This window comes from Diorhabda carinulata, chromosome 4, assembly GCF_026250575.1.
Source record: "Diorhabda carinulata isolate Delta chromosome 4, icDioCari1.1, whole genome shotgun sequence".
In the NCBI taxonomy this organism is placed as follows: domain Eukaryota; kingdom Metazoa; phylum Arthropoda; class Insecta; order Coleoptera; family Chrysomelidae; genus Diorhabda; species Diorhabda carinulata.
The window spans coordinates 13,853,870-13,862,723 of NC_079463.1; positions in this window are offsets into that span (position 1 = coordinate 13,853,870).

Here is an 8,854-nt window from a genome sequence, read left to right on the forward strand (position 1 = left end):
GTACACACGCAATGGTGGGACATGCCCTGGAATTAGATGAGAAAACAATAAAAAATTATTTGACATTAGATGAAGAAACATTTGAAAAACTCCTAATAAAAATAAAACCTAAGATAACTCAGAAATTCTTAGCGTGACACGCAATATCAAATGATATGAAACTCATTTCTCTTTAGAATTGCAACTTGAACGTATAAAAATGACCTAACCTAGTCGAGTTCGAGATCTTGCATGAAACGTTCAGCTCAACTTCATCTGTGCATGCTTTTGATCAAGAAATATTGCATCTTGCATTGCATTGCACGCAATATTCAAAAACTATTGCTTTTCTGAATCGTCAGACTGTGAGCTATAAGCAATAAAAAAGTCAAGGAAACTAACGGCAGAACAAGTAACCTAATTTTGATGTGAATCTTCAGATTCACTACTGGTGAAAGTGGTTTAGTGTTTGGGATCTTTTCCGATTGTCTTAAAGATGATATACTGAATATACTGTTTTCACCACCTCTACACCAACACTAACAATTATACTGTCTGACGCTCGTTTCGATAACCAAGTTATCGTCTTCAGGAACTGAAGGTAAACGTCAGTCTCTTGCAAAATGCAAGCTCTCCATAAGGAAAATCAAAACATCTGAGAACTGTCCGTTTTAACATCTTTAATTTTAAAGAATAAAATACCGCAAGGAATAAACTTCTGTAATAATACAATAATATTGTTTTCAGAAAAGAATTATAAATAAATTTTTTTATAATTAATCCAATTGCATTTTTTTATATACCGGACAAAAATCGGTCATGGGGAAATATTTTCTGTGCGTTGTCAGATGAAAACATGGTGTTTTCAAATAATTATAAAAAAAAATATTGAAACAAAGTTATATTGTTTCAACTCTTGGAAAATTTCGATTTGGTAAAGATGACACTTTTTTCATAATTTCAAGGATAATCCTCCTTATGTGGCTGTTCTTTTCATGTAAAATCTATTCTACCAGTTCATTGTTCTCTGATGTGGTCTTTGTAGAGCGTTTAGACCATAACTAAATTTACTTTTTGTGCATCAGTTAATTTCTTGATACCAAAGTGAGAGCAAAACTGACGATGAGTGACAATGAAAGAATCATTACTCTTGAAAATCGCCTTGAAGACGAACGCGCAATGTTACCGGACCACTGTGGCATCGTGACGGAGAAATATTTTCAAATTTTGATTCCAATGATACCACCTCGCCCCGCACCGTTTATTACGTATTCCAAGTACCTAATCACATGTAAAAACATAAATCGTTGGAGTAACCGTAACAAAATAGACTTTAAAGTTGTCAAGGCTTTAGGGAGTGGTGAATCACGGCAGAACAATTACTTTTAGCTTTTTAGTTTGATGCGTTTTTTAGTTTTTTTAAACTAGATTTATTTTCCATTTTTTAGTTCGATTTATTGTCAAAAATAAAATTTAAGGTGTTAAACTATAAAGTAATGCTGATGCAGCTAGTATAGTAAATCTCCAATAAAGGGTAGATAGTGGTGATATTTGTTTCGATATAAAGAAAATTTGCAGTGATAATTTCTAAGAAAATTCACAGAGTGAACGGGACTTGAACCCACGACAGATGAATCTGTGGGTTTACGTCTTAACCCATTGGGAAATCGAACGCAATTAAAGTGGTGGAATATGCTAGCAATGATGATGCACAGAGCAAAATTACAAACAAGCTTATAAACAAACCCACAAACAGGCTAATAAAAGCATAAAAACAATACAGAGCAATAACCTAGACCAAAATCCAGTACTAAATCTATTGTTTATAGATTATACGGAAGATTACAATAAAATAGAGACGGCAAAGTTGTATGAGGCTTCAGAAGTTCCACGTATGGTGAGACTCTGAATAGAACTGAGATCAAAGTCAAATTTTCGCTTACGCAGATATTGAGATGAATTATGAAATGTATACAAAAATTGGAGAAGGAATTATGAAGATTCGGGGTTAGGGTAAAAACTGAAAGACTAAACGTATGGAAATGCAACAGCTGAGGAAGAAAAAAACAGATTGTTCAAGATGGAAAATGATAAATATAATTTTGAAAAAATTGGGTCTTTCCAATATTTGGAATGTTGATAACAAATATCGATGATGAGTCGAGAAAGTGTGAAAATCGGATAACAAATAATATTCTGAGAATAAAAGAAATATCCATATCAACAAAGAAACGATTGTACAAAATCGACTTTACTCTGTAGATGTGAGTCATTGGTATTATTCTAGAAAAGTGCTAGAAAAATAGTTTGGTAGATGAAAGTAATCCAAAAAATATTAGGGGCGTAAAAATTCATAACGATTCAAGAATAAAAAGAACAAATGTTAGGCTGAAAGAGATAATTAATGAACCTAATATCACACAATAAGTCGGAACCCAAAGATTCAGAAGGTTGGGGCATGTACATCGAAAGAATAAAAATAGAAGTACCAAGAGAGCACAAATAGAACGATGGGGAATCACAAGAATAAAAAGCAGGTTGAGGAAGAACTGTATAGGAGAGGTAACATCAGATTTGAAGAGTGGTAATAACTGAGCAGAGAAACGGATGGAGAGGTATAGTAAATAGAGTGTAGGAAGAACAAAACAGAACCTAAAGAGTTTATAGACATAGAATTTAACATGAACGTGAACATTTAACCACGGGGCTTCAAGGCCTGTGATATATAATATAAATAAACTATGGTTTTAAAACCTCTCAATAAAAACAGTTTCGCGTTTTAATAGTAAAAATGTATTTTTTAATTCATACCCTTAACCGATATTGTATCTACTAATCATAGAATTTTGAGCGTTCAGTACCTTGAATATAGAACTTTTTCACATTCTGAATCTCATTTTTTGGAGGCTCATTTTACTATCAATACTATTAGAATAACATTTGACTAAAAGGAAACGACCTAACTGTGCATCTTTGTTATAAATTCAAATTTTACTGTGTGAAGAAGAATGAAAACCAACGAGATATAAAAGTGATAATTACCTTGTCTTATTTCGTTATGTAGTATTATAACACAGATTATGCAATCACTTGCATCTACCTAAGCACACTTCAATGCACTTTCAGTTTCCTTTATAGATTTCCTTAAATAAAGTTTCTCCCGTTTATTGATATGATGCCGTGGATTAATATCACTTTCCCAGCCTCACAACTGAAAAATGTGATGTTAGTACAAAAATAGAGGGAAATACGAATTTGAATTAATTATCTGGTATCGCAAAATGTATTTACGGTAGATATTATGATTTGTAAAATAAAACACATGTAAATATGATGGATGTTCTAGTATAAATTAATCATTATAGATTGTCTTGATAATAGTGAAAAGAGATTCAACCTATTGAAGTCTCAAGTGGATTCTAAGTAACATGTAACTGATATACAGGGTCCTTCACGACGAGATGAATCGATATGTATATGGGAAACTACTGCGACTAGTGTTCTGAAAATTTGCTTGCATGGATTTTCTAAAATGCTCGTTTCAGCTAAAATAATTTCAGTTTTCTGAAACTTCCTGTTATATCGAAAGTGGATCCAAACTTCGTTATTTTAAATAAAATGCTATGGTTTTCATTAAATTTTTGAAATCTATGCAAAATTTTAATACAACTTTATATAAGTACACATTTTCTAAATTTTTGGACAAATGCAACTTCCCACTAAAAAAATTATATTTCTAAATTCAAGTGAGTAATATTTTTGGGATTCAGACAAATAACACTAACAGTTTTCAAAATATCTGAAAACCTTGACAAAAATTTATAAAGAGTGTTCAGAAAATGGTGTTGAATTTCGCTATCTAAAAACTTCGAAAACTTAATTTTTTCAAAAAGCAACCCCCATTTTTCTCCTCACCATTGGATTCTATGGTTCAAATTAAGGGAACTTCGTTAGTAAATTCATATATCTCAAATAAACGGTTTTTGTATAACCTTGAAAAAACTAAAATCTTTATGGTTTTTAATTGTGGGTTGTCTGGAGCGACCAAAAAAAAAACTAACATACCACCAAACAAACAAACAATGAAAACAGCAGACGTTTATGCCTTTTTTGGTAACTCCAGACAAACGACAATTAAAAACCATGAACATTTCAGTTTTTTCAAGTTTATACAAAAACCGTTCATTTGAGATATATAAGTTCCCTTAATTTAAAGCGTAAAATCTAATGGTATAAAGAAAAATGGGGGTTGCCATTTGAAAAAATTAAGTTTTCTAAGTTTTTAGATAGTCAATTTCGGCACCATTTTCTGAACACCCTATACAAATTTTTGCCAAGCTTTCCACAGATTTTGAAAGCTGTAAGTGTTATTTGTACAAATCCCAAAAATATTAGACCTGACTCACGTAAACTTAGAAATATAATTTTTTCAGTGGAAGGCTGCATTTGTCCAAAAATCTCGAAAATGTGAAATAATTAAAAAATGGTGGACTTTAGGCATACGATGCCTTATATAAAGTTATATTAAAATTTTGTGTAGATTTCAAAAATTTAATTAAAATGTTTTAATTTAATTTAATGTTTAAAATAACGAAGTTTGGGTCTACTTCCGGTATAATTTTAGCTGAAACGAGCATTTCGGAAAACCCATGCAAGCAAATTTTCAGAACATTAGCCGCAGTACTTTCCCATATACATATCGATTCAGCTCGTCGTGAAGGACCCTATTTATTGTGTGGTTACAACTGGATTTCTCATATAATGTTCCTTCACAATTAAACTTTTATTAATATAAACAAAATCAAGGAATACTCTTATTTCAATATTTTAGTATTCAAAAATACATAGTGTTTTAATTTGGTGCTTAACAAAATAAATTATTGTGAATCTTTTGGTAGCCTAAATATTATCTAGTAAAAAAGTTATGCCACTTTGGAAGCGAATAAATACAATTGTTACACAGATTTATCGAATCGTGGAATTCATGTTCCGATTTGTAGTGCGACTTCTAATCCAATCACCTAATCTGGATCCGAGATCAGAAGACAAGTTACGACATCTAGAGAGACGATATGGAAGTTTGAATTCCGACTGCAAACTTTTGTGTTACAATAGTTCACGTCACCAACAAATTTCTTCATCCAACACTTTTTGTTTAACTTTGGTCTACGAAGGTTGCTACTTAAGTTTTGAGATAGACAAATAAAAACAAATTGTCGAAGTATTTTGTCCATTCCGATTGAGGTACCTCCAAAACATGTGATTTGAACGCAACAACCACTTCTTCATGTGTAGAAAAACGTCGACCTCGCAATTTATTATAAATCTGCGGAAATAAGAAGAAATCATCGGAATCCAAACAATGTACAGCGGATGACTTATCAATTCGATATGTGAGAGCTCGCATTGTCATGATGTCATGATTCGTCTTCTTACAAATAAATACTATTGAAACAATCAGAATTGACCGTTCTACGTTGCTCTAATGGAATGATGTCCAGTTATTCCGAAAAAAAAAAGACGACCGATTCCTTCGATGTGCTTTGTGCGTGAACAGCTTTTGTTGTATTTGGCTGCATAAATACATAATTTGCCTGTTACGATCTTAAAGACGTCTCTTAAAGCACCTCGATTGAATTTTTTCAGTATTTATTTGCACCAATTGACACGATATTTTCTTTTAGCAATTGTCATTATTGAATGTATGCGAGTGAACTAATGCCTCAATCTCACGGTATTTCACATGACGATCCTGTAATAGTACATCAATGTTTTCTGGTACGACGGTCGATATTGGACGACTTCATCCTGTAGCGAAGTAGGAACACATATGAATTCGGAATACCAACGAAACACAGTAGCTCGAGATGGTGCTTCATCAACAAAAGTTGAAGCGAGTTGATCGGCATACTTCTGTTTGTTTAATCCACTTCGAAGCACAAAGTCATCGCAAGCAAAAGATGAATGGTCCAAGCGTCTGTAAACAACTCAAATAGCACTCATAAGACAACAAGGTTTGAGTAAGTTCACCATTAAAAATGTTAAACGTTATGAATACAATGTATGATTTGACATATTCACATCAGTGTTGTCATATCTCAAAACTTAAGTAGAAACCCTTGTACACAACGTCCGATATCACGGACTGCGGATATGCTGTCACATCCTAGGGTTCGCTTGATTAGGTCCGAGAGGGCTTATGGCTTTCTACTTTCTAGCACAAAGAAAAATATGTTTGTGGGATAAAACTGTGGAAAATATTCCAATTGTTGGAATGTTCATCCTCATGTTCGTGTCTTGACGTCTAATTGTAAATACCCAGAAAACATCGAAAAGTTATTTCGGATATACGGAAGTAATTGAAAAAAAATTTCTATCACAGTATATCATGACCCAGTTAATCAAATAAAGAGGATGAATCTCCCACTGTTATGTTATTCTACTCTCTCGTATATACACTGTCGAGCAAAAAATTGAGGTCACTTCAGAAATTGCGTCATTATTGATAATGATTAATAGGCGTTAAAGTAAATTTTTTCCGAGACTTGACAGCTGTCATTAGACGTATTAGAATACGACTTTGATGAAAAATGTGCCTTTGCGCTAATTGAACATTCACATTTCCCTTGCCTGTTTTCCAGTTTACTGTTGATTCTTTATGTAAAACCTAACGATTGCAAAGTGTAGTGATGTTAACAGGCCCATAATGCCTTTAGATCCGATTGTTGTGGCATAAATTGTTGCGTTGTAGTAATATGGTCGGGGGCAACGTGAAACTGCTAGAATTGTTGGTGCTAGTCTTTGTGGTGTGCAAAGGGTGTACCAGCTGTTTCTCGACACTGGCCTGATAACTAGAAGACCAGGGTCTGGGTGAAAAAGAGTTACCACTCAACGAGATAACCGTTTTTTGGTGTCTACAAGTTTGCGGAATAAGACAGCTACTGCGGTTTCACTGCGTAATCAGTTGGAAGAAATGTCAACATTAGTGAATAGACTGTTAGAAGGAGACTTCATGCGGCTGGTCTGTCATGCAGAAGAATGGCTATAGGTCTCCCGTTACAACGCCAGCATCGGACTGCAAGATTGACATTTGCCAGAGATTACGTTCGTTGCAATGTTGATGACTGGAGCTGGGTATTGTTCTCAGATGAGTCGCGTTTTTGCCTCATTGGGTCAGATGGACGTCGACGAGTGTGGGGAAGAACTGTGGAAAGATATGCTGAAGTTGACGAGCGCCTTTCATTTGGCGGTGGATCAGTTTTGGGCGGGAAGCACTGCACAAGCTCATACAGAGTTGGTCTTCATAGAAAATGGCTCCCTAACCTCTCAAAGGTACATTACGGAGGTGCTAGAAGACCATGTTATGACTTTCATGGTGACTATGGAGGAACGTGGCATTTTTATGCAAGATAATGCGAGACCACATACAGCCAGAATTGTCAGGGAGTGTCTGGATCAGGTAGAAATTAGGTGGTTTGACTCGTCAACTTGCAGCCCAGACATGAATCCCATAGAACATGTCTGGAACGAGTTGGGACGACTAATCCGCAGACACACACAAGCACCAAGAACTGCCCAGGAGCTGAGAGGATTGCTGTTACAGAAATGGGATAACATTGAATAGAATATGATTCGCAACTTAATTCAAAGTATGTCGCGCCGACTTCAAGCAGTAATCAATGCAAGTGGAGGGAATACACTTTATTAGTGTCAAGTTTTTTCATTTTGCTCGTTCCATATTTTCCCTAACAACAAAATGTTGAATTTCGCCGAAAATATTAATTTGTTGCTTTTGCAGAATAAAATCATTAAATCCAAGAAAAAAATACATTTTTCTTTAGTATAGAGTATCACATTCAGCTTACAAAAGCACATGCAATGATGTACAGTTTGTGAATACTATCTGAAAACGTAAAATTTTAAGGTGACCTCAATTTTTTGCTAGCCAGTGTATAACAATGCTAACAAATATCGCTTCTCTACTTGGGGAGGCATACATGTTGTTTCAGCTGCATAATAGTTATTTGTATGCCAAGCACTGGAAGTGCTACAATGTAAGTAACAGACGAGTCCAACAAAGTAGTATTTCAGCCGCGGCTTAAACAAAATTTTTTAGACAACGCATAAGATCCAAAACTTTTTCAACTCACTAAGGAAAGAAATTAAATAATAGAGAATTATAAACATTTTATTTATTGAACAATATACTTAATGATATTTGCAATGTCAATATTAGTTTTTTTCTTTTTTAGCATCACTCATTAATTTAGAGACAAAACTTCGGATAAAACAAATAATTTCAGAAAATTAAAAATTTAAGGTTATGCAAAATCATCGAAGTAAAACTGTCAACTGTCAACATTGAAGTGGCTTGAGTCACATTTAAGGAAGTTAAAGTTGTCTACTCCAGAGCGTCCCGAAAGTGTTTTGCAGTACGGAACTGTCATTTTCACTACAAAACGCAACTTTCGGTATGTAAATGAATACAGAAAGAACAACTTTCAGATGGCGTCGTCTAAAAAGTTAATTACTGGCTCGGAAACACGAGTGTAGTGGACAGACATCCTCCGTTCTGCACTTCCAGCATCTCATGTATCTGTCCGTCATCCGAGCTCAGATCGGTGCGTAGACAATCGCTCAATGTGCAATTTTATTTCAATTTCCTTGTCATATTTTGTGATACATATTCGTGATTAACTAAAATGGGATCTCTTGTTAAATATCAAGTAGAAGCGTGACTGGAGTTTTATCAAACTCGGACTATTAGTTTGTTAAAAACTATTTGACGTTTAGTACTCTTATTACATTTCATCTGGAACCGCAACACCTAGAAAGGTGATTATAGTTTTTTTTAATTGATTTCGATATGAATAAA